Source organism: Photinus pyralis, unplaced genomic scaffold, assembly GCF_008802855.1.
Source record: "Photinus pyralis isolate 1611_PpyrPB1 unplaced genomic scaffold, Ppyr1.3 Ppyr1.4_LG4, whole genome shotgun sequence".
Lineage (NCBI taxonomy): Eukaryota > Metazoa > Arthropoda > Insecta > Coleoptera > Lampyridae > Photinus > Photinus pyralis.
Genome location: NW_022170511.1, coordinates 278,221 through 306,055, shown reverse-complemented (window position 1 = coordinate 306,055; position 27,835 = coordinate 278,221). Strand labels below are relative to the sequence as shown.

Below are 27,835 nucleotides of genomic sequence, written 5' to 3'. Positions count from 1 at the left end.
CACCACCCTCATAGATTCCTAGTGATTTAAGCGAGCTATAAAATTGTATGCTTGCGATATGAAAAGCTCAGTACCATAATGCACACTGCACCCCCTTCTAATCAAGTAGTAGACTGCTCTAACCGACAGAACCGCAGCAGCTTCATGTTGCTTAGTAACTGTAAAAGGTAAATTACACGGCCCTAATTTTGAAGCTTGTAACCATTACATTAGAAGGTATAGCCCTTTCCTTTTTTCTTCGTCAATTTTAGGCAATTTTTATTTACAGACAAGACAAGACGTGTCATGCGAGATATTGAGATTTTCGAGTCGGGTCGGGAGTGATGGATACTTCAGTAGAGGCAAAGAAACGGAAATCACAGTCAAATATGTCCCCCTCGGTGGTGATATGGTTGGTTATGAGTGGTATGTTTCGAGTGGACCACCCTCTATATAAGGAGTTTAATAGGTATGTGCATCTGTTTGTGTTTACTTAATCACTTTGTTACGAATCCTTAATCATTTGCGAATGAATCGCCAGTGGTTGCGGTTGTATGTGCTCCGTTCGTTTAAAACGCGTTGACATTCCACGTGGTAAGGTAATGTTTTTATTACCTTTATTTAGGTAGTAGTAGCAACCTCTTTTTATGCAAATACATCTACTAGAGGTACATTTGGACTCGTAAACCTTTGTTTTGAGGAGAGCAGGGGCTCACTTTTTTTTATAGGTTCTCCAAATTGAATTAAATTGACTATTACCTATGGAAATTATAAATGCAAAACTTTTTTTATATGTAGGTAAACTTGAAGTGTTTTTGTACTCAGTGTAAGTTGTATGTACCTACCTACTGCTCATCGCCTGAAATTCCTCTTAAACTAAACAAGTTGTAAATCAGCATATGCATGATTAAAGCGCATTTTTGGTAATGCAGGTCAGTATTTTATTAGCGAAGTTTAAAATTATCGATCTCACGAGTAATTTTGCCTGCGTTAAATAATTAATTTTATTTAATTTCAATTGACGGTACGTCTTCATTTTGTAAAACAAATCACAAAGTAAATAATAAGTTTTTATACTGGTAGCGCTATCTAACGGTAAAATTATAGCACCTCCGAAACCCATATCGAATTTATTTTCATCAATTATCGATCTCACAAGTAATCTAACTCAAAATAGACTAGTGCCTGCACATCTACACTATAACAGAAAGCTTTTAGTGAAAATTTGAATTCTCTAGCTATTGTAGTTGTGGAGATCTAACGCGGACAGCCGGCCTGCCAGCCATAACGAATATAATAGCGTATTTTTTTCAAAAATGCGCTAAAAAACGCGTGTGCCATAAATTAATATGTATACAACGTTATTGGAAAGGAAACCAAAAAATAATTTATGGTCCATTTATTCACAAAATAAAGCATAATTAATTGGGCCAAATTTAATATCACATTGGCATTTTATTCCATTGTATTATAATCATAATAATCAAACGTATTCTTTCCGCAAATTTGGAACTGGTTTGTTGCATGGACATTTTTGCTTGACTTTCACCACAAAGTGAACGTTACCAGGTTGGGAGAAAAAGTTACTGTAGCATTGCACGAATATATTTTCATATTTTATGTGTTAAATTAGAAAATAATGGAGAGAGAGAAATTTGGTTTTTTGCCCATAACTTTTGATTGAAAGGTTTAATCGAAAAAATACGATTCGTTTTGGATTCTACGCACCAAAATTAATAAGAAAATGTGTTTTCCCGAGAAATTTTGGTGTAGTCGATTTTTGGTAAAAAAAGGAAGGTAATAACTGCCTTTTTTTGAGGCCCGAAGAAAAAATTTTCTCAGATCGATCGGGAAAAAACATTTTCTTATAGATTTGGGCCTGTAGATTCTACAAATTCAAACAGTTTGAAGATTGGGTCACTGGATCAAAAGTTACAGCCCTTTGAATTTTTATGCGAATTTGGTTTTTTGCCCATAACTTTTGATTGAAAGGTTTAATCGAAAAAATACGATTCGTTTCGGATTCTACGCACCAAAATTAATAAGAAAATGTGTTTTCCCGAGAAATTTTGGTGTAGTCGATTTTTGGTAAAAAAGGAAGGTTGTACACTGCCTTTTTTTGAGGCCCGAAGAAAAAATTGTCTCAGATCGATCGGGAAAAAACATTTTCTTATAGATTTGGGCCTGTAGATTCTACAATTTCAAACAGTTTGAAGATTGGGTCACTAGTTCAAAAGTTACAGCCCTTTGAATTTTTATGCGAAGTTGGTTTTTTGCCCATAACTTTTAATTGAAAGGTTTAATCGAAAAAATACGATTCGTTTTGGATTCTACGCACCAAAATTAATAAGAAAATGTGTTTTCCCGAGAAATTTTGGTGTAGTCTATTTTTGGTAAAAAAGGAAGGTTATACACTGCCTTTTTTTGAGGCCCGAAGAAAAATTGTCTCGGATCGACCGGAAAAAAACATTTTCTTATAGAATGTGGCCTGTAGATTCTACAATTTCAAAGAGTTTGAAGATTGGGTCACTGGTTCAAAAGTTACAGCCCTTTGAATTTTTATGCGAAGTTGGTTTTTGCCCATAACTTTTGATTGAAAGGTTTAATCGAAAAAATACAATTCGTTTTGGATTCTACGCACCAAAATTAATAAGAAAATGTATTTTCCCGAGAAATTTTGGTGTAGTCAATTTTTGGTAAAAAAGGAAGGTTGTACACTGCCTTTTTTTGAGGCCCGAAGAAATAATTGTCTCAGATCGATCTGGACAAAACATTTCCTTATAGAATGTGGCCTGTAGAATCCATAATTTCAAACAGTTCCAAGATTGGGCTACTAGATCAAAAGTTACATCCCTTTGAATTTTCATGCGAAGTTGGTTTTTTTTGCCCATAACTTTTGATTGAAAGATTGAAAATCGAAAAAATACGATTCGTTTAGCCTATAACTTTTGATTGAGAATTCTGATCGAAAAAGTACGAATTGTTTTGGATTCTACGCACCAAAATTAATAAGAAAATGTGTTTTCCCGAAAATTGTTGGTGTGGTCGTTTTTCGGTCAAAAGCAGGGTCAAAAGCAAGACAACTTTACGGTTAAAATATACTTGCAAAGATTCTAATTCGATTTCACTTTTCAGCGTCTCGGGCAGTACCTACCTAATCGCTACTCATCCGAACCGACAATTCCCAAACTAATGCGAAGACCGAATATTCTTCGACAGAGCAAGGTAGCTACGGACGAAGAAAACGTGGTGTTTCGCTAGTAACTTCTGCCAACTGAACTAAAATGGCCCACACTTTTTATTGGTGCATCGTTGATGTTTGGAATCATAGGGAGCGAAACAAATTTTTTGCGACAAGATGGGTAACAAGTTATTTATTTTTCTAATTATCACTGTCACAAAAATATCTAAAAGAAACGTATTTCATGTGGTTTGACTTCTCTATTGTGAGTAAAATTTCGCATGCACTTTGTTGGGCAACTTTAGTGCACCACCACCTGGTTGTACAGTCAACCAGAAACAACCGAGTGACGGTGAAACCAAATGGTTGAGGGTGATCGGTGAAAAGGGGCCTAAAAAAGCTTTTTAAAAGATCTTAAAAACGAATCAACAAAGTTACCAAGAAATTTAAAATGTTTCAAAAAAGGATTTTGAGTCGAGAAAGTTTTTTGAAATCTTTTTTGAATTTTTCAAGAAATTTCAAAAAAGTTTTTTGAATCAAGAAAGTTTTTTGAAATCTTTTTTGAATTTTTCAAGAAATTTCAAAAAAGTTTTTTGAATCAAGAAAGTTTTTTGAAATCTTTTTTGAATTTTTCAAGAAATTTCAAAAAAGTTTTTTCAAGAATCAAGAAAGTTTTTTGAAATCTTTTTTGAATTTTTCAAGAATCAAGAAAGTTTTTTGAAATCTTTTTTGAATTTTTCAAGAAATTTCAAAAAAGTTTTTTGAATCAAGAAAGTTTTTTGAAAATTTTTCAAGAAATTTCAAAAAAGTTTTTTGAATCAAGAAAGTTTTTTGAAATCTTTTTTGAATTTTTCAAGAATCAAAAAAGTTTTTTGAAATCTTTTTTGAATTTTTCAAGAATCAAGAAAGTTTTTTGAAATCTTTTTTGAATTTTTCAAGAATCAAGAAAGTTTTTTGAAATCTTTTTTGAATTTTTCAAGAAATTTCAAAAAATTTAAAAATTTCAAAAAAGTTTTTTGAAATCTTTTTTGAATTTTTCAAGAATCAAAAAAGTTTTTTGAAATTTTTTTTGAATTTTTCAAGAATCAAGAAAGTTTTTTGAAATCTTTTTTGAATTTTTCAAGAATCGATAGTTTTTTTAAATCTTTTTTGAATTTTTCAAGAAATTTCAAAAAATTTAAAATATTTCAAAAAAGTTTTTTTGAATCAAGAAAGTTTTTTGAAATATTTCAAAAAATTTAAAATATTTCAAAAAAGTTTTTTGAATCAAGAAAGTTTTTTGAAATCTTTTTTGAATTTTTCAAGAAATTAAAATATTTCAAAAAAGTTTTTTGAATCAAGAAAGTTTTTTGAAATCTTTTTTGAATTTTTCAAGAAATTTCAAAAAATTTAAAATATTTCAAAAGTCAAGAAAGTTTTTTGAAATCTTTTTTGAATTTTTCAAGAAATTTCAAAAAATTTAAAATATTTCAAAAAAGTTTTTTGAAATCTTTTTTGAATTTTTCAAGAACTCACAAAGCTTTTTGAATCAAAAGTTTCAAGAAATGTTTGAATCAAAAAATTTACTTCAATTATTTAAATAAAATTCAAAAAAACAAATAATTTTATTGTAAAATTCTAATTAATTTTGTATTGGATTTTATTGAAACTTTTTGAGATCTCTGGGATCTCGGGTTTTGACCGTTGACCCCGACCATCTCCTCAACCTGATACCACCAATCTTGCAGGATGGCTAGTGCTTTTAGCACCATTGACAAACAAACTTAGGCGTTTTCCAACATTTCTGATCGACTTGTATTTTCCAGATTTCTGCAAATGGAAATGGAAACGCGGTTCCCTTACTGCACCGTTCGCTGTAGCCTTCCACGAGGGTGATTCTAGAACAATAAAATAATTGTTGTTACATGTTAAATTATAAATTGTGATTTAACTTTTATTAATAAATTTACTCACCGTCATAACTGTATTTATTCGGCCTAACAGGGCCATAGGGTCATTTGGTTGTAGTCGATAATACTCAAACTCTGGCTTTCCGCCCTGAAAAAAGTGGTACAAGTAGTAAAAAAAAAAACATCACCGTTCAAAGTAAATCATCGGATGCACCCATGCTTTTCTCAAATTGGGTTGGAATATTAAGAACACACGATGTTGTCTTCCCCAATTAAATTTATATTTCTGCTATAGTATTACTGTTGTTGCAGGTTAAGATGTACAATGTTAATTTAATCTTAATCTGCAACAACTGTAGTACCATAGCATCAGAAATATAAATTTAATTGGGGAAGACAACATCGTGTATTTTTCAAAATAGTTTTATCCCAACTAAACATGAATTCATCCAATGCATTTTCAGCATAAGCGCTAACTTACCAGTTACATCAGTTTGATCTTGAGTAGTTAAAAGCGTTGTTGGGCCAATTCCATTTTGAATTTGGAGCTACATATGAATCCGCCGAACTGGGTACCACATCTTCTAACGACTGGAAAGTGGCACATCTCGGACAGCATTGCGATCACGTCCACAATACCAACAGAACTGAAACGACAGTAAAAAAATCCATCAGAAGCAATTTTTTGACGTACCCGTGTATTCCGTTCCAAAGCGTCGTCAATTTCGCATGTGAAAACGTGATGAACTTTCCCATGGCAAATCGAAAATCTTGGATAGCGATTATCCGCTGGCTCCATCTTCAGAAAATCGTTGGCAATCAAAATGAATTGGCCCAAAAAATCCACGAGAAGCAACGGAAGTGAACGAGGTGTTAGCCAGCTTCATTTTAAATTAGGAACCCCTTAAGAAAACATGATAACTTCCCCTAATGAGTAGAGAGTGACATCTCACCTAGGACAGCATTGAGATTATTCGATGATCGACCTTTCCATCCCCAGGAAATTGTTGGCGGTCGAAGTGCAGCAATACTTAGAGGTGGGTATCCATGTATTTCGTTCCAAGGTGGGGTTGGCCAGTGGTACATCTTGGACAGAATCCCGATCACTAAGATGGCGTACACCCCCATTGTCAAAAAATCGTCGACTCCCTCCACTCCTTTCCAAAATTCCAATTGAAACGTACCCTTTCCATCGGGAAACATAAAAGGGGTTTCACACGAACCAAGTATACGTAGGTACAACTGCATTTAAATGGTGTACCTACTTTATGATTAAACAACATTATATCTGCAAATTGCAATAAATTATTAAGAGTGAAATTACTCCATAGCAGTGTTTTTCTACGATTAGATACATTTAAACTTAATACACATTTCATCTATTTATGTTCAATAAATACACATTGCCGCAGGTTTATTTTCTAGAAGATGAATGTAAAAACACGCCTGGATGCCTAAATTTCAAATCTGTTTGTTGTATATTAGTCCTCTGCTGCTACTATGACGGGATGATTTTCATCCTTAGCACCTTTGATTGAAAAGAGAGTCCAGCGACTTTTTAAGAAAATAAGGTAAGTATCTGATCGTGTATGGTCTATTACAAAGATCTAAATCCTCAAATTTGACAAATACACATAAATTTGGTAACTAATGGACCTATGAATTTGTCAGATTTATTGAAATTGTGAATTAAACTCTATGGCATAAAAATCTAATTCTTATATCCAGTCCAAATTCAAATAAGTTGGTAAATATACAGGTGACATTTATTATACAAAACAATCAAATGGTTTCATTCTTTATAATTGCATTAACTAAGTTTTATTATGCAAAAATGGTTCTTCTAGTAAATAAATAATTGGAATCTAGAGCATCGAATAGCTACTTTTTAATTATATGGCAACTGCAGATGGTAAAATCGAAAAAGAACCTTTTATTTTGATAACCTTGTGTGTGGTTCAGGGATTTGTTTCAATACCCCAATATTGAGGTGGGTAATATCTGCTCGGCCATTTGACTCTATTGAACTCCTGAGCAATTATCCAAATTCTGGGAATTAGAAAGTTACCCTCTGAAACCTCTGAAAAAGTACACCCCACTGAAGAGACCCACTTTATAAAAACCGCCTCACGAGATGAAAACGGAAGATTTATTGTCGACTTACCTTTAAAGGCCTCTGCCGATACCCTTTGGGATTCATCATCATGTTGGAGCGCTATGCTGCATTTATGAAGGAATATCGAAATCTTCAGTCGCATTTTTAACGGCAGTTCCATATAATGGAGTGATGAAGTGAGTCAAGCCTTGCCACCAAAGGTCGAGTTAAGCGACTACGTCGGGCCGGTCTGTCAATGATGGTTAAATGGTTGGGTCAACTATTAATACAACAGGATTTCTTTTCCATTTTGGTGAGGTTTCGAAACTATACCTTTGGCATTTCCGCTTCCTTTGATATGTGGGACGTGGTCTGCTTAATTTTTCACCATCCGATGTCTATGTCAACTAGGAACAGACGTCGAAAAATTCAATTCCACAACGTCAAGCAGTCCGACTTCTATGTCGATGGCCTCCTAATTGGGGCCGATGATTTCTTGCAAGCCCAAGAACTCGCATCAAACGTCTCAGGTACCCTTCGTAAAGGCTGTTCAGATTCGTAAGTGGATTTTCAGCTCACGTGCCCGAGGAGGACATTCATCCAGATTTTGTGGAGGTGGGATCTCATGACCACACCACCACACTAGGCCCAATTTGGAGTTTTCATACTGATAGTTTTACCTTTACCATTCCACCAGTTCCCACAAGAAGGATAACAAAACGCATTATTCTTACCCAATTTGGTCAAGTTTGTGACCCACTTGAGCTCAACCAGTGCACAATTTTGCCTGGAGAAATTATGGTGGGATGATCCGATACCACAGCCGCTCTTAGTGAAGTGATCCTCTTCTTATAAGAGCTAATTAACACAGCTCAGTAACCTCCAAAATATCCAGACACGCCATATCTAGTTAACATTCAGCTGCATGGGTTTTGTGATGCCTCTATCAGCGCATACCACATACTTTAATATAAGCGACAGATGCTCCAATACGTCTCCGTTGGAAGAGTTGTCTAATTTTTGAAAGTCGTATCGCTGGGCCACTGATCGCCCTTGAAATTCGCACAGCTCTCTTATGCCTGATAAAATCTTCTTTGGTGAAGAAGATATAAACCTTCTATAATAAGTCTAAACCCCTTTCTGAATTCAGACGGTGTCCTACGTGCTGATGGCAGACTTCGGAAATCGAATTATCAATTTGATAAGGCTCACCCTATTGTCCTCTCAACCGTTTTCCCCCTTATCAAGCGACCCCTCACGTCGGCAGCCCGGCGCACATTCTGATTGGAATACCACTGAATTCACTGACAGATCCAAATGTCACCAGCATACCAATTTTTCGGCTGCTTCAACAACTTCAACGCCTGTGGAAGAGATTGAGTAAGGAATATGAAGAGATGCAGCAACACACAACTTCTGTATAGTGGTCGCCTACGTCCGACCTCAGAAATGGAACATTGGTGCTCCTGAAAGAAGATAACCAGCCGCCGCTACATTGGAAGCTGGACCGAGTTGTAGCCGTTCCTCCTAGAGCTGCATCTGAGAAACCATAAATGGAGTGGTGAAACGTGAAGCTTCCCGAAAAATACACAGATTCGGTTTTTAACGACTGAACAGTCCACGCCTTTTGTATATTCAATGTAATGTTAATTCTTTGGTGTCAATTAAATTTCATAAACCTATCATTGGCTACATTTTTGATATTTGGTTAAGACGCCCCGAATTTCTACAGTATCGCGAATAATTATATTGGGATTGTGGACCCCACGACTTCAATAAGTTGCCACTACAAAGTTTATCTGATTAATTTTCTTTGGAATTTTTCACTTCTTCTAATGGAAATTTTTCAACGATTTCCGAAAGCACTTTCTTTGCTTTTAACTAATACCAAAAAGTCAGCTGCTTCTGGTAGCTGTGACGCTCAGAGCTTAATTAATTCATTTTTTAATCGTCCCCAATTATTTTCCCTCTAGTCAAAATCTACAAAAATGGCAGATTGCGACGTAAAATGGAGACCTACAATAATCCAGATAAATTCTTTACATTAACATGACCAAAATTTGTTTGGAAAGGCACTTTAGAACCTCGACATATTTTACGGTTTTAAAAATTCTAATTTATTAATTTTCTTCGAGAAAATCGAACCCAGCGCCCGTTACAATCGGCACACGTAAACTTGCATCGCTAGTCTAGTAAAAATAAGGATGGACTACTAAAGCTGTAATTACACGAGAAAGGATCTTCCGGGCAAATAAGGCTCTAGACCCGAATCCATTCTTTTCAGCCACAAAGTGCAAAGAATGCGTAGTACGGACCTGCTTAATCTTGTTGCTCAATTAGAACTCGGCTAATAACGGTCATCTTCTTCATTGGAAGTGGCTAAGCTAGTAGAGGGTTTCCATCGAACCTAGGTATATTTCACATGGTAAACTTTTAGGGATTAGCCATTTTGGACCAAATTACACTCTCCTATTCAGAACTAAGGTGGATTGATTTATTTGGGAAAAAATAAATAAAAGCTTCCCCATGTCCATCACCCAATTTTTGGTAAGAGTAAGAAAAACTTACCCTTTCCACGTGAAATATAAACACGCAACGGAGCACATACATACAACCGCACCTACCGCGGTTCATTCGCAAATGACTTGCTTTTAGGAATACACAAAATCATGACTGCGATATAGATAAACAGAAACAGATCCGGGCCACCTATCCACTTGCATATTAACGCAATCTTTATATACAGCGTGGCGCATCTGAAACTAATCGCGTAAAAATTGCACCAATTTTTTCACGGGATAATGAATAAATGCGACATCATCGGCAATTAAAAGAAATGACTTTTTAAACGCAACCCCAAAAGACGGCCGACTCCTATATAATACAAAAAAATTAAAATAACTTACTTTTCTCGATGCGTTGAAATTTTCCCCCACTGATGTCAGGTGGATTTCTCTTTTGGAAAGGAGGAAAGCAACAGCAATTTGGAAAATTGGATAGTGGAACGTCTTAGGCAATAAAAATGGACCTCGTGTATTACCAGTTGAAGATGATTGACGCAATTTGATTCACGAATACACCGTGCTTTAGGCTTATAATTTGATTCAATTAGTTGAAATTTGATTTATTCACAGTAATAAATTACAGATGTTCTGTAATGTATTAATGTCAAAAATGTACCCTTGTAACGGCAAACAAATGCTTGAATTAATTTTATTAAACCTTTTTACCGGTAGCCGTTTTGGTTCGTAATGTTTTTGGCACTTTATATATCAAATTGGATGCACAGTTTCGATTAATAAATTAGTTTATTATGTAACTTGCATCTACAAATCTGGCGCAATGGAATGTTTTGCATCTTGGACCCCAAACATTCAAAATCAAAAAGTTGCCTCACGTATTAAAATGATTACTCATAGCAATATTCGCGGTGAATATTATATCAGCCATTCGATACTCTCTTCCACGCAATTAAGCTCTCTTTCTGCATACAAAACGACCTCCCTTTTTCGAAACGTAACTCTCGTGAAAATTTTGCCCTCTTAACCAACCAAATCCCGTATTTTCGTAACTCGACTTTTCGCAAAACGTGACGAAACTTTTGAGCTCTTTGAGATTTTGGCAACCTTGGTGGCAACCCTGCGGCATTTCGACTCTTATTTGTAAGAACTGAATTGTAAAAATGATGGTCATTTTGAATTCTACAGGCTAAAATAAATTTCCAAAAAATGGCTTGAAAGCTGTACAAAATTCCGATCGTTTTGGAATTTACAGCACTTATACGAAATTGTTTCTTTTCCAGTCGATGTAACATAGGAGGACTGTTTTCCTTCCTTCTTTCGATCTAAAACAATTCAGGTTTTTTGTTAAAGGGGTCCTTGGCAAATCTGACCCTTCTAATTCTAATACATACATGCCAGATTAGGGAGATCACTGGTGTCCTATCACCTGCGTAACGTTGGGCTTGTAGGAGAACTGACGGGTAGGTTTTCTGACGAGGCATTTGAAACTACCGAGCATGTGGTCTGCCACTGTGACGCCTTGATCAGAGACAACTCCTTGGCAACGGTTATCTGGAACCGGGGAGGGCTTGGTTAAGTGCTGTTGGTCCGGAACATCTAATTCTTGTCTGGTAAAAAAGCAAGACTATAGAATCGGTCGAAAAAGACTTGTCCCAGGAAATATGACTCTTCCATTCCTGTTTAGAAACGAATGTTTATAAGTAAATTATAGATTAAGGCTTAAAATAATAATTGTATTGGAGGTTCACCACTTGGTTGTAATATAGTTGTCACCCCAGCACACGTCGCGCACCACAAAGTAGGGAGACGTGAACGAGTTGCGATTATTACTTTCTGTACGATTTCAGTTAATTAAACTCGAGTTGTAATTCATATACTCAGTTTCGTGTGCTTTACAACTTTCGGTATTAATCGAGTTCACGACCTTATACAGTTTAAGATCCCTTTTAGTTGACGAAAGAGCCTTTCTTTGTTATGTGAAAAACGATTTCGCTCATTTTATATCAAAAACGTGGGGTAGTTGCGAGATTGGAGAGTTGGTAATCGTCTGTCGACACCTTTGGGAATATACGTTCGAGTTATAAAGGACATAATTCCATATGCTATTTGTTTTATTTGTTAAACAAGTGCCCATAATTGTTTACCTTGCGTACTCACGTACACGTGCAGAAATCCTTGCAACATGTTTGCCAATAAAATGAAAAGCAAATACCATTACCCTTACCCTTACTCAATCATCAATTTATAATTATTGGAAAAGCGTGACCTCACTTGTCTTGTGAGATTTACCGAATTTGCATAATTTAAAACAGATCGGGATTTAATAGCAATTAACGCTTTCCTTTTCAGTAAGTAACTGGGAAAATTCCCCCAGCACACATTTTGCACCGAAAAAGAGAGATTTCAGTGTATGAAATTTGAGCCGACCTAAATCGCTGAGTTTCGCCCACGAGTACCATAAAAATCTTGTGTGGCAAATTCCTTTCACTGCAAACCAGCTCTAGAATTCTGATTATCTGCAGCAACATCACTACATCATACTAACGGAGGGAAGTTTTAAGATATAAATCTGAGCTTTTAGCGCCACGCTTACAAATAGCACAAATTTAAAATCTCTGCGCACAGAGAAATTTCCTTCATTTTATTTGGGTTCATATCTCGTTTATAGTTTTTTAAATCAATCAAATTTTTACTGCGAAAGCTTTCACATTTACTTAGTTTTAAAACCTCATTCACCAGCCCTTTTTCCCCTTATTCCATACGGTGATCTAATAGCCAATTATGGGTTGTTTCTTTCAAGACAGGGTTGGGAAATTAACAACTTTCACGAGATTAGAAATATGTAAACCACGTTCGTTACAGGAATACAAATTACTCGATCCGGAGCGTATAATAAAATTAGTTTTGTGTAGTTACGCCTTTTTTTGTGATCAAGTTGGTAATCTCTAAATCCGGGCACGTAGGTCGCTTCGTCGCTTTTTATGAAGAGAACATAACGGCGATGTGTTAATAATTTACAATGTGTTCCCCCCATAAAAGTGGAAACGCTAAGGGACTTAATTGATATTTCACACAAGAGCTCTCAAAGTATTTCTACAGTGGAGGTATTTAGTTTTGGTAATGTGTAGTGTTTTTGGAAGCACGCCGTCTACTAAAAAGGACGTAATAATTACAGTTCTACATATTTTGGCGGTGGACTGCGCGAGAGAACGAAAGGATAATAGAAGACATATCTTATTAAGTACACGTAATTGATCCGTATAATAACAAAAGGAAACGGGACTCGATAAAGAGAAAATCACGAAAACATCTCCCTGAAACGTGAAACAAAAAACTCGATCTTGCGTTTCACTGCAGTCTTTTAAAATAAAGGCAAGTCGAAGCAAAACGTGAACTAAAACCTAAAATACTCTGGGGTTGTAAGTTTGTTACTAAAAAGGAAAAGGGCTAATATTTGTCAAAGGTAGGGTATAATAGTCGTACTTTCAAGTAAAGTATTGCTCGAGATAAATTCATGGAAGCCAGAATCGATTCATGACGAAGCAAAACCATAGTACAGATCGAGCTAAGAACTGAGGATTTAATTCAGATTTACTGATGTCCGCGACCGACGAAGAAAAATGTAAAATTTCGGCCTGTTTGATGGATTTATTAATTATGTAACGACTTACGTTGCTTTTCACCAGAAAAGCTGAAATTTATTTACTGTCGTAGCTGATAATCCTCCCTTCAAACTAATTTACGTCTCTTCCTTGAAAGAAATTAGAGATTTTTTAAATTATGCTTTAAAATTGTTGTTTGTTGCATATCTCTCCTTTCCTAAGTCTCTGAAACTCTTGAAGTTTGTTTTTCTGAAAATTACTTGCTTGCAAAGTTGCACGCCAAGTGACCATAAAATTTCGTATACAGGCTGATTCAAATTCGAGGGCCACCATGGGGATCTCAGGAACTGTAAGAGAGAGATAGGTAGGTAGTTTAAATTTGGCAAAGTTGCCTATTTTGATGAATAACAAAATGCTGTTTTGTAACTGAAAAAATTCCGACTACTTTCGGAGATATCCGGAAAAACGAAATCTTGCAAAATCGTTTTAAAAAGATATTTCGAAATAAATGACACATTATTATTGCAACTTTTAATTTTAAGTTTGACGTTTCATCTCCAGTCAACCATCATCAATTTTGTTTTTTCTTATGGAAGTCATTTATACTTTTTGTGTCATTTGATAAGGAATTTTTTTGTGATTTAAAAAATGTAAACATCTTTTAATCAGAAATAGCGCTAATTTATTCGTAAGAACGCAAGAAACTACGTACGTACATTACCCAAGCAAAGTTTTATAGTAAAAAAAGAAGATATTTGTGAAGTTTTCGTGAAAGTGTAATTCCTTAGGAATTGCGTTTCCTTGAATCCAACATAATTTGGATATTGCTTGGGCAGACTTTGAGTACGTTTATTTTAGAGTATGTTTATTTCTTGAGGTCTCTTGAATTGGTTTATTTGTCCGTTCTGTGAACGGGTTGTGTACAAAAAGGCTTTACGTCGTCTTAGAATTGTTATTACAGGGCTTTGTTCTTTGTGTTGGGACCCAGTCGTGTCCTGACTAATTTTAAAAATTAAACGATTTTTAGAACATTTTTTTAGCTTAATATTACTTCGTCTATCCATAAAGAATATATAATTCCCCACAATTTGAGCAAAAGGTTTAAAAATCATATGAGTTTCATTCAAAGAATGCAGCCGTCGGTTTTAATTTCTCCTAATCTTTTAAGATCTTCGCTATCTAAAAGTGCGCTGAATTTATCTTACCAATTTAATACGTGGAAATCTATTCAATTCACGTAAAACGTATAATTCTGTTTGAACTTTAAATCCTTTTCTGCAAATCCTTAAAATGTTCGTTAGCGGGATTAGATTTGAAGCGCCACTGTCAATTAAACTTTTTAAATTGGGACTGGAGTGGCTTTTGTGTTCAATTCTTTCCGATAGACCTCTTGAACTTAAAAAATTAAGTCTCAAATACAATATTACAGCGAAAATTTGATTTGATTTGATTCACAAGGTCTGTTGTTTGTGGTTATCGCAATCTCTTATTTTAATTAAACATTCATGAAGTGGAAGAACGATCTGATGCATAAGAAATGAACGATATGGATTATCCGGATTAATTTCTTTATAATTCATACTTCTTGCTTGAATTTTTTATAATTTCTCGTTTTAACGAGAAACGATAACGTTCATAAATACTTGTAATTGGTATTATACGAAAGAGAAAATAGAAAGCCAGCAAGATTGTAGGCCTACAATCGTCAAGAACAAACAGCTGCATTATTTATTACATTTCCACAACGGTCTAAGTGTTATTGGTACTTCAATTAGAGAATAACCTTTATCAAGGTATCACATCATTCATTCATCATTAGTTAAATGAAAAGCAGTGAAATAATTACACATTACTGGCACGATAGCACCTTTCCGAATTTAGGAACAATAAGTGTGATGACACATACCTCGTAGAAAGGGTGCGTGATATAATTGCATGGATTATTCAATGCGCCCTTTCAGTTTTCAGTTTTATACGACCGGTTATCCTAGAGATTGGCACACACTTCGATATTTTAAGTAAGACCCCCCTCCCCCACTTTTGGAGAAGTTTATATCAGCTGTTTTAGGGTTTGAGGTCCAGAGAACAATAAAATTAGCCATTACGACGCCGACGGTCAAAATTCCGAAGGGCTCCCAAAACTATTTTCTTTTCTGTTTTTTAATAGAACATTATGGCACGATTGAACACGATTTCTAAGATTTTGTAAAAAAATTCCAAGCGATTTACACTCAAAAGACAATGATCTGATCAAAATTCGGCATTTTAGGACTTTTGACTATGAAAATTTCCAAAAAAATTGCAATAATTCACAGGTATATTCGTGAGATCCTTCATATTACTTTATAAAACTTGTTTAAATATTTTTCAGATACTATTTGGGTCCTGATGCATGCTTGTCGAATGTATTACATAATATGTTTCAGAGACTCTTCAGACGTACTTCAAAGGGTTTTCCCTTCATTCAAATACCTGTGAGGTAATTTCTGGAAAAAGTGTGGTGCGATTTTTTAAGGGCTGTTTAACAATCATTCCTGATTCAGTAAAAGTTTTTGAATAAATTTTGTACAAAATTTGACGATTTTCTAGAGACGATTCAATACGGCGGGACACCGACCAGCACAAATGCGTTTGAGAAACCCATAAGAACCTTTAAATTTTTTTGAATTTGAATTTTTAATGTACGCCAAGAATTTTTTGAGAACACTTAAAGGCAAAAAATCACAGTTTCAGAGAAGCAAAAAAAAATTAGTAAAGAAAAAGTTATTCGATCGCAAATAATAATTCATTTAATGTTTCAGTTCATCATTTCAAAAGTTTCAACCCTTTATTGTAACAAATACCGTTGCCGTCTAAGGGAGAGTTCTACCTAAACAACCCGAACAAGAAATAGTAATGCTTTTGACTATGTTTACCTAAGGAATAAGCGACAGGTTGAAAATTATTTTTAACGAGATTTAACGAAATGTTTGCTTCAAAATTTAGGGTTCTCATAAATTGGTACTGTCCAATTTACTAACAACTACGAAAAACATTTCACTTTTGGTATATTGAAATAAAATAAGCAAGAACATGGAAATTAAATGGACAATTTCTGGGATTACAATAATTTTTTTGTGAATAGATGGTTCTACCTGAAAAACCCTAGTAACGTGATAATCATAATCCCAAATATGGCAGTGTAGCTTCTTTGACTATTTTCACTTGGGCAAAAACTCTTTAACTCACGAAACTATCACTAGGAAATGTAGAGATTTCTCCTAGTGGTTCGGTGTACTTATCCCGAATTCCTGATTATTTAACTGGAGCACTAAAAGCCACTTCGAAAATAAACGCACTGACTAAAAAACGCCAAACTAACTCTCTCGACGGCTCAAACCAAAAATCCCTCTGGTTCTACCGGTTGAATGCGAATCTCTCTGGTCGACGAAAAAAACCAGAGACCCTATCTAAGTGTGATCGCTTCAAAAGCCCTGAAGCGACTCCCTTCTTCTTAATCAAGAAATTATCCCCTCTATTCAATCACGCCTCACGGTACATTTGTACAGTTAAAAATGGCGCTCTGTAATTGGTTGGGTTCAAAAACTTTAACCTACTTATTCGGAATTTGTAACTACACATGAACTTGAAATACAGATAACCTTAATCTCCGCATTTTTTATGGAAAAAAGCGTCAAAAATTTGAAAAATTGCCTACTCATTAGTCATTACATCATTCGGCATTTTGAAGATTAGTATACAGTTACATTTAACACGTAGGTAGTCTTTCGGGCATTAGTGTAAAATCCTCATGAAATTGCTAGTTGAATATTTAATATACTATGATAAGGGTGAGCGTTAACACAACATATCGCGCCCTTACAACTGCGAAATTATGATAATAATGACATTGCTTGGTAATTACCGAAAAGTTCATTCTCCGCAAGTTTGCGTGTCCAAATAAACCTGGCAAACATGAAAAAATCGTAATTAATGTCGCTATTTACAAACGAAAAAAAATGTAGCAAGCGCTTTGTACGGAAAATTAACGGGAATTATTCTTCCTTCCTCGAAACCTCAGTTCACTAATCATCTAATTTGATATTGCTGTAATTTGGTATAAACTTCATGAAACGTTTGATTAACAACTTGACAATAGTGAAATGATTTGTAGATAGAATTCCGTGAATTAATTTCAATGAGATTACAGTTACAAATTGGGTATTCTCGATAGTAAATTATTTTTGACTTTGGGGAACTCAGACGTTGATTCGTGAATTCGCTCGATGGAGGAATTTATCGTCGTGGAACAGAAACACGACTACACTCAGATTTGCATTTATTTGTTACACAAATGTTTTACGTATTCGTTGAGTTTCCTTTCAAAGTTATTGCTTAATGTTGACAAAGGTGGGTGCATGACAAGATAGCAGAAGCACGTTTCAAACCTGAAAAGTTTTCCATTAGGCTTTCCGTGTTGCACAAACTTATAAAGCCCTTCATGTGAAATACATTATTATATGGTTGACGTTGACTGTTGGGAATTTCAATACGATGAAGCACTGTAGCAGAATTACGATTCACCGACACTATAATATGAAAAAACCACTGCATTAAACAATCCCGGTTTTCTAAGAAAATGCGGAATTGTGGAACACGGTCTTGGTATAATTCAACCTCAACACTCCTTCGAAGATGATTTGGGTTTCTGGGTAGAACATACAACCACTGTTTATTGCTAATTAGTAGCACAATTCCGTACCAACATAATAGTTTCGGAACAGTAACCCACGAGTAATTTGCAAATATTCCGATTTTCAATAGGTATAGCCCTGCACTACTCCCACTCTACCCAATTATCGTGACCAGGACGCATATACTTCATCCCTCCAGCAGAATCGTCCGTAATACAGTCAATTAAGATAAATTCCTCGATAAATTCAAATTATAGAAGTTTAAATAAGACGCCAATTACTTTAATTAATACGCTTAAAGTTTGACATGGGCGTCATGCCATTAAACACCGAATCCCATAAATTACACTTTCAGCAGTCTAAGTTTTAACAAAACGCGTGTTAATAAAAAGATTTATTTCAGATTCCAGAGAATCCCTTCTGAGCAAATACATCATAATTAATACAATTAGCACCCAACTTTTAGTTTTAATACTTCTCCACGGTTTCGGAGGGGTAAATTCTAGAGAGGTGTTTCGTTCCGGCTCCTCGAAGTATAATTTTTACACGATTAATTTTAGCGCTTGTAACTGACGTATCATTAAATTTCTGTTATCCCACGCACTCGCGCCAATTTCCTACTCGGGGGAAAATATGGTCGAAGTAGTTTCCGCAATTGATCACTCGAATAAAAGCGTTATTCTCTTCGAAATTTTATGAAGCATTTTATTATAATCGCTCTTGCTTTAGCTGTATTTTAACAGCCGGGCGGATATTTGCCCCATATATTTTAAAGTGACGCCGTTTTCCTCGGTTTTAATCAATTCCACGTGAAGAAGAAGCGTGTATATACAGCTTCTGTTGTTGTGACGGTTCAGTTCACTTATCAACACATTATTCAAGTTATTTTGGGAAACGGATGTAGGAAAGGGCTTCCCGGGTGAGGCTTTTCTAACGTAAACTTCTACAACTCACGACATGTGTGAAAACTTTCTAAAAATATCCGTCTAAAGATGTAGAGAAATTATTATGGATTCAATCGTGACATTTGGGATGTGTAAGGTATAATTCCAAAAGTGTTTTTTGTTTGGGAAGTTCTCTGGACATTCGACAATTTGAAATCGGACGTCATGCAAAATTTTTCAGAATATGCATTTCGCCACTTTTGTAACGTAATAGATTGCACGCATTTTGACATTTAACGCATCAAAATATATTGAAGAATGAGCGTGTTTCTGGCTATTCCCAAAACATATTTTACCCCATAAACGGCAACAGTTGCCCCTGCTAGAGCAGAGTATTCGGTTCTGAAAGTGACACATGTTAAAGAAACTTGAGGGGTACCTACACTAAATACGAAGAATCAATTGAGTAACTAAATGTAATCTAACCCTTTGTCTGAGGAGTAGCCCCACCTAAACCTGCTTGAAATGCGCAACTCTTCCTTACTGTTTTTCCTGTAAAGAGCTTTGTTTTGGAAACTGTTCTCTAAAGGGTTTTTTTGATCAAGAAGCTTTTCACCCTTACAAAACTTTTCCAAGGTCTACCTTGGGAAACAAGAAAATCAAACAATTGTCTTTAGGCACTGTACATTTTCATATACAGCGCGTTCGAGATAATAGGGACACCTTAATACCTCTTCTATTTGACGAGATACGAAAAACTTATCAAAAATAATCTTATATGTGGCGTCACGATCTATCCGATCGCACATTGAAACTTCCGGCATCACTTCCGGTTTAATCGCAAATGAAACTTTTGCTTTTAAACGAAATGCTAATGTTTTTTGAAGAGATTTGAAATTTTGTACAACACAAAATGTGCATATGGTTGACATTAAAAAAATGGAGAAGTTTCTGATTTAATATGTCGTCGAAAACTTATGAAATCTAGCATGTCTTGTGCCATGTCACACAGAAAAGACCTACATCAATTTGTTCAAAGTTTCGTTTTGAAGATTTACTTTTGCGCGATACGGTCGAGCACATCCTGTGTGCACACGGTATGCTGTAGCAGTTTTAGGATATGTGCACTTTGTTTTTATGGAAATGTGGTAACATTCGAGATTTTAACTTTATTTATTTGAATTTCCTTAAATATTCCAAAGTGTATTACTATAAGTAAAGATTTTTCTTTGTTTACACGTTTGCTAAATGGTCGCTCAACCTATTGCATAGAAAACTGTGGAGAAAGAAAACACTCAGAAATGATGTTCAAATTAATGCCAAACACCAAGCTGTTTGTTTTTAAAAATGTAATTTGTTAAAGAAAATAAAAAATCTACTTTCATATGTACTATACGTGGATAAAATATCCGACCTTTGTTTTGGAACTCCGTGTATAATCCCAGAAATATCAAGATCAAATCTAGAGTGCACGATTGCGTTCCCTACCAACAACCATATGCTGTTTCTTTATGTAAGTAAACTACTAGCATAAAAGAGCCTCTTTTACAACGTTGACAAAGTTAGAAGTATCTTGGTGGCTTAACTTTTGCATAATTTGTTGTCAGCCTACGGCACATCGTGTATTAGGTCTTAACACATATAAAGATCTGGCTGTCACATCAATTAATTTGAATATTGTTGCTTTGGTTTCCGTATTTTTATTTTCGTTCGTGTGCGATGTATTCAAATGAGGAAAAAGTTATTTGGTTAATTGGTATAGTGCCGGTAACAGTTTAAGGAGCATAAGAGATTTATATTCGGCAACATTAATATTCAAACTAATCAATATGACAGCCAGATTCTTATTAGTTTTAAAAGGTTATTTTGGATGCATAAAATTAGGCGCCCTTCAGAAGATACTTTGTCTTTTAAAAGTAGACATAGAGAAAACCAATACACAGACATCCCTATGTCTACTTCTTAATAAATTTCACTGTATGAGGATTCAAAAGACTTTAAATATAACAGAAAGTCCAAACATTAGTAGCTAAAAATTCATGCAAATTTAGAAACTCAACGTACGAATTTGATGAAAAGTGAAAATGTATAGAAATTAAAAGGGAATAAAAAAATCATAGCAACTGTACGTAAACATTCGTACTTCTTTTATAAGAGTTCGTAAAAGAATTAGAAAAAACTCGAAAACTAAATACGCAAGGATTGAAAAAATTCAAAAAACACAATTTTAAAACATTTGAAATATTAATAATATATAAAATATGCAATCCGATTGTAGAAATTACATCACAACTGCTAATTTATAGAGTTTAAATGCGTAATGATTAACGGCAACGTAATTAATAGGAGTACCCTTACGTTACTGTTACTTGATATTCCAAAATAAACAGGTCTAGGTACATCAATGTATTCGTAATAAAAATGCTACTCACTACAGTACTTTTTTAAGAAACATATAAAAAAATAAAGTTGATGATAATTTCTCCCAAACCAAACGTTGTATTGAAAATCTGTTAACGGTATCTTGTAGAGCTCAAAAAGTAGCAATAGCAAAGGGTTTTTTTTTATTTTTCTGTATCTGCGCAAATAACATGAGAAAAAAATAAAAAAACAAAATTTGGCCCCCTAAACGGAAATTGTTGAATTTCTTTTCTTTATTATTATAAAACAATCCAAAACCACTCTCTCGAAATTGCAGAAAATATTAGATCGGTCACATTTTAAATTCCTGGAAGGCTTGTGTATTTACAGATGACTTTCTAAGGCGAATCTTCTGTCAGTTTTGAAATCACACTGAGCATAATTAAAATTTTTGCACTTATTGTAGGTGTACATGGACTAGATTTGAAATTGGTTACATAATCGCACTATGGCTACATTTAAAATGAGTGAGAGCAAAAGAAATTCACGGAAAATTTAGGCCATTTCCATCAAATTCATATGTAATCTGTGTACCGATGCGAAATTTTATTAAAACGTGTGAAGTACAGAAATGCCAGGCGAAAAAAAGCGTTCTTTTCCATGAAACTGAATGGAACACACTTTCATTGGACAGTCTCCTCTTTCGCATTTAAAGCGCTCTGTTTTGTCGTTGCGAAAGATTTGAGTTGCGTGCGTTTTTCTCGAAATTCCTTCAATGGAGTTATGAATTTTTAATGCGTTTGGAAATACATAAGTAATTAGATTAAATATGTACACCGGTGTGTTTAATTTATGCATCACGTTTACATCTGTATGTAAATCGCGCCTTACCGTCTCGCGATATGCATTTGAATTGAATCTTCGCGTTATTCACAGAAACCCATCGGTGTCGTCACAGAATGAGACGCAGTCAATTATTCGCGTCAGCTGCCCTCCTATTTTGTATCTTGGTGGCAAACAGCCTTTGCCGAGAAAGAACGTAAAAGGTTCTCTAAGGAATCGCGATTGCAGACTGCCCTAGATTTGTGGTAATGGAACGATTTCCCTAATGTCCTTAGAAGCATCGCGTTGGATCTCCACAATAAAGGAAACAAGAAAAAGTCTTGTATAAAATAGTAACTCGCACTTACAGAAAATTGCTGGATGCCAATTGCAAACTTCGCCTGTACGAGTAATTCACCGATGCGTTGCTACTTTGACATATTTCATTACTTAGTAACCTCGCTTCAGCATTACATCCCTTATTTGTGAAATGTGTTTTTTGAAATTTATATTTTTATATCACACCTTGTAATAAGATGCCATAATCATATCATACGCTAAATATAATATAAATAATAATAATGTAAATATAATGTTTCACTGCGGGAGATGTAGATCCAGTGGCGTGCGATATTTACTGTTTTAGCGAGTAACTACTCATATCAAAAATAAAAACACACACTTTTAATGATCAGTTTGTCTGTTGAAGTATTTATGAGATATACTTACTGGGAATGTCTAAATACCCTGTTACTTTATTGATTGATCTTGATCTGTTTCATTAGATATCAGTTTGTCAAATGCAGGAAAACACTTAGGTGTTTATTTATTCATTTAAATTGGAACATAATGATCGTTTATTAATTTTAATTTAATTTACAAATAATTTCATGAAATGGTTGGTAGAAAAATCGTTGTTACGGACAACGCAGATTATCACAATACACTCTTAGAAGTACTGTCAAATAAAAAACAAGAAATGCAATGATGATTGTTTGGTGAAGTATATTATTGATTTTCAATTGTAGAATATACTCAGGTTACATTAATAAGAGATCATTATGTTGCCATTGAAATGATTAAATAAATACCTGTTCTCCTGCATTTGAGAAACTGACATGTAATGGAACTGGGCAAAACCCATCAATGAATTAACAGAGTAATTACTTAAACATGGTCAGTAAGTATATCTTACCTTTATTCATAGCACAGAAATATTGAGATTAAAAAGGACAAGCCATCACCCCCACTCCTTAGCTTTAGTACTTTTAGGATTAGCGAGGTATTTTTTTAGATCGTAATGGCTGAAAGCTCTGTTAGCACATTTGCGCTTGAAATAGAAGTAAAAAATTGGTAATTGAAAACGAGGTAATAACTCAAATGCGCATGTGGAAGTTATAGCGATCGCGCTGTTAGGCTGTAAACGGAATCATTAAATATTTTATACAATATAAAACCTGCTCTCTGGATGATTTTGGAGCAATACATATAGGGATTCTCCGCTTGCAGAGGATTATATATATAATTGATTTGTGTACAAATCCATTGTTAACGTGACATTTAAAAATATCAAGCAATAATGCTTTCACGTTGTTCACTGAACATTTTTGTTGTATTTGTTTTGTAATACCATCAACACGTTTCGTTCTTTTATCCCGCATTACTAAACCATTTATTTCGTTTCAGAAATTGCACCATTAAAATTACGATTTAATACCGAAACGAGGGCTTGAAGTGATAAAGTTCTAAAAAAAGTTGATGTAGAGAAATTTCTACTGTCACATACGCAGTTATCTTGTCCCGAGTCCCGACCACCGTTAAATAACTGAATCATATTGCCAAAATGAAATAAGGCTTCAAGTATATCTCAAGGGGCCCCTTTCCATTTTATCTTTAAACTTGTAATGCGTTTTAGATAGAATCTTCGATACATTACTAATAGAACTGCCAATCACTTTTCCACCTACTGTCAGTAATATTTCCCATTTACTTTTAAATTTATATACCCATAACATAGATTTTACACACACTGTAAATATATACGATAAGACATATTTTACATCATTTTTGATGAGACGCCCTAAAATCGCTACAGTATGGGTAATTTTATTATATTCCTCAAAACTTGCATGTAGGGCAAGACTGCGGTTAGGAAAATACAAACAGTATATACGCTCGGCATGTACCTACAATTAAAGTAGATGTCAATACCACTGAGATCAGAAAACGAGCGCCTTTCACCCTTCTGGCATAATTATTAATCTCGACATGTACCAGTGCTCTAGTGTCCTTTGCACGGAAATTGAATACCGTAAAATCATATTACGGCATATGTACATAGAGTGAAAGGAGCGTATCAGATTCTCACTATGGCACCCGGAAATTCAACTTGGTACATCAAAAGGGAATATAGTCAAAACTTATTTAGTGCGACATTTTTAAATCTTTGACTCCATGCGTCGCAACTTCGATCTTATGCGCCCAGTATATTGTTTTAGTATTGACAACACTTGTTGGACGCTAAGTCATAATGTTTTTGTAACGAAAATATGAAATGCTTAGATGTTAGAAGGCGCAACGTGCTAGGTTAGGGAATTTCTAAATCCGTAAACTCGTAAACAAACGTCTAATAAATTATGACAGTATTTCGTAAACTAAAAGAAAAGAAGAAAAGAATTCCAGTCAATATTTTTGCGTACCTAATGCTAATAAAAATTAAGATCACGAATGCATCGACCTTTTGTGTTCATATTGTGTAAAAAATGTTGGGTTGGACGTTGCGGTACAGGCACCTCAAGCGAATACGGGTCGTTTAATTACTTATAATATGTTCATTACAATTCTTTTAATTAATCTCCTGGGATTCCTTACCGATAAACGATTGTGTGTATCAAGCCTATATCCAAGGTGTTAGTTTACTTGTTTCGTTGTAAAAAAAGATTAGTTCCTAGAATTATTGACAGGAAAATTTTGATCTCAATTTCGTTATTCTGTTAATTCATTTGTGACAGTTCAGGTTTGATTTATTGGGTTTTCGTTTATTTTTATAAAGTATTAATGTAATTATCTACAGAAAAGGATGCCTTTTAATTAAAAAAAGGGAACTTTTCCTAAAAATGTTTGGATAAGATGGGGGGCCAAACTTTAACAGTCATGTAACTCACTCGGTACTAGTATCCCTGTCAGAGATTTGATCATCGAGCACTATTAAAGCTTTTCTTCGTTATGGCGGGCTGGCTGGCTGTTCGACTGAGATTTCAGCAATCACAATACCTAGAGACTGTGCCGTCCCAGATTAATGGGTATTGGTATTTACGATAAAAATGCTGTAATAAGAAGGAAAATTGTTTCTAAAAAATTGTCGAAATCCCATAAAATCTGAATATTGCTCCACGGACAATACATTTCCTTAATTAAGGTCTTCTAAGAGTAAAGTTTGATTTAGTGAGTCGTTAGAATGTGGCAAGGAAAATAAAGTGGAGGACCTTATCGTATAGGTACGTAGACTGTTATATAATGCAAACTAAATTAAGTTACTTACGTTCTAAAAGGAGGTTTAAGGCTCCCTTGGTTTTATTTTATAACTTATCTTTTATGGTATAAATACGAGGAGAGCAAGCCGGATTCCTTGTTTGAAATAAATCTCTCGGGAGCTCGAGATTCACTTTCAGCCAGCGCTCTGTTTGAATGTTTTATTAAATTGAGGAATAATCAATTCCTCTTTTATGCCACAGGCACGTGAGTAATCGTATGCGGAAACTGTACGCTATATTAAAGTATACGTCGGCGAGGCGACCGACGACGGGGAGAATTTCGGTTGACTTATTTTTATGGCTTCTCGTCGTAATTTTTTTAAAATGAAAATAACTCGCGGAAATAAATCTTAATAATAATGGGAAGCGTCATAAAAGAAAACTGCCTGAAAACACGCAATAAGGTAATATTTGTATTACGCGCAAACACAGAAAAATGTGCCAGACTTGTCTCCCTTATAAAGTGCAGATGTGTCTATTTTACATTGGCTAATGGTAATGTATATAGACCGTAGTGTAGCCGACAAGTTTCCATTCCATTAACATCCCGTTTATCCTTTATCACAAGAAAAATAACCGAGAGCGCACTTTGCGAAAACATTTAGAAACAAAACAGGACTATTATACCGTACAGAACAATGAAAACGCCAAAAATCAATTGTGGAAGTTGCGTTCTTAGGAAACTCGGGGTGGGAAACCTACGTTGCTCGAATGAAAAATTAAATGTTGATATTTCACCATTAAGAGATTTTGTAAAAGGGGAGTGCGCTAAAAAGGGATTATTTCTGGGAATGCGGCAGTACGTGCCCTTTTGTTTCGGGAAAATGTGTTGTCGCTCCGGATATTTCATGATGTAGGCACAACCGTCACGTTGAAATATGTGAGCATATTGTCTACCTTTTATTTGAATATTTCCACACATTTGTCACGAAATCTCCATTGATTCCAATTGCGAAACACTCTAAAATAAGAAGGAGCTTTTCAATAGACCAACTTAAGCGCCAATCTAACGAAGCACCCGCATATGAAATCTATCACACCCGGTATAGACACAATCGAGGGTTTCATTACCAAAAAAAAGTGGCTTCGGGGTCTATTTAAATTAATTAGTTAAAAGCTTTAATTTGTTAACATCGTTTTAGCCGCCGATAAGGAAAAAAGATGTTTAAATTATCTTTACAGCATCCGAATCGCATCGATTGGAAGAGAAGAGAAAATTAATATTGTACTATTTCAGCTCTGTTAATTATTTATTAACCAATTGTAGTACCAATAGTAATTGTCGCTTGATCCCTAAATTCCGTGACGCAATCGGTGGTAGCTAGATTACCGAATTTGTAAATTTCAACCCGATCAATTAAGCTACGGTCTCTGTAAAGAATTTCTGTAGAATCACACTTTCAGCAATCCGCTCCTGAAATACCCTAGCAGTAACGGTTTTTATGAATTTGGAACCAAAAAATGGTTATACACATATTAAAGTGGAAAGGATTTTTGAAAAATGTAAGAATGTCCAAAGTATCAATGCAGAGATTATGAACCTCCTACGAGTATGTGAAAAACACATTAGCTAATTGTGAACGATAGCTCGAGAATCTGTCATGAACCGAAAAATTGTATAATGAATATTTTGTATAACAAATTGGAAAGCATTCGAAAAATATATGAAAAACCTAAATATGGCGGTGTGTAAACAATGTCGGTTTGGACGTTGAGGTTTAGGTTCAGGCACCTTCCAATTACCGAACACGTAGCAACACAACAGCCAATCGCGCACTCGTTTTTTGTTCGTTCTTAGCGTCACGTATTCAATCTAATCCCAAACAAGCAATAAATTGGCCTACATTTCCCAATTCTACGAACAAATATTTTTAAAGGAAGTAAAAAACCACTTGGATACAACTAGAAACGAAGTAATCACTTTGTGTTTAAACGTAAACACCCCACCAGAAATGTAATTTGAGAAGAAAATTGTACTAACATAATTCAGGCCTCTGGACCAAACAACGACGTCCACATTGACGTTGTTTACATAGCAATATATTAAAGGAAAAACTAAATACAAGTACGTTTCCATTTTACAGTTTCGCTTTAATGATTTTCTCTATAAATTTGTATAATTAGCCAAATTTACTTTAGTGGCCGCTGTATTGAATGAATTATCATTAACTGAAATGTAAATCTAAATACCAAATATAGCACAATTTCATACACGCAATTCACCTATAATAATTAGAAAGAACTCGTTCAATTGGAAATTCTCTTTAATTGAAATCAGAGGCAACGAAAAAGAC

The 27,835-nt window shown here is 34.8% G+C and overlaps 2 long non-coding RNA genes across 4 annotated transcripts; one reads left to right on the top strand and one right to left on the bottom strand.

The window, feature by feature from the left end:
* The first annotated feature begins 273 nt into the window (after positions 1–273).
* Positions 274–5,110, top strand: LOC116169742. The gene is made up of 3 exons (XR_004145062.1): positions 274–448; positions 3,115–3,341; positions 4,966–5,110. It is a non-coding gene; the product is annotated as an uncharacterized LOC116169742 (long non-coding RNA).
* On the bottom strand, positions 4,677–11,484 carry LOC116169741. Of its 3 annotated transcripts, none has more exons than XR_004145060.1 (7): positions 7,478–11,482; positions 7,214–7,424; positions 6,003–6,337; positions 5,744–5,952; positions 5,531–5,696; positions 5,114–5,197; positions 4,677–5,037 (listed from the first exon to the last, which is right to left on the bottom strand). It is a non-coding gene; the product is annotated as an uncharacterized LOC116169741 (long non-coding RNA). The 3 variants fall into 3 exon arrangements; XR_004145061.1 differs by having other exon boundaries at positions 6,003–6,234; positions 7,478–11,481; XR_004145059.1 differs by having other exon boundaries at positions 6,003–7,424; positions 7,478–11,484.
* Between the last annotated feature and the right edge of the window lie 16,351 nt (positions 11,485–27,835).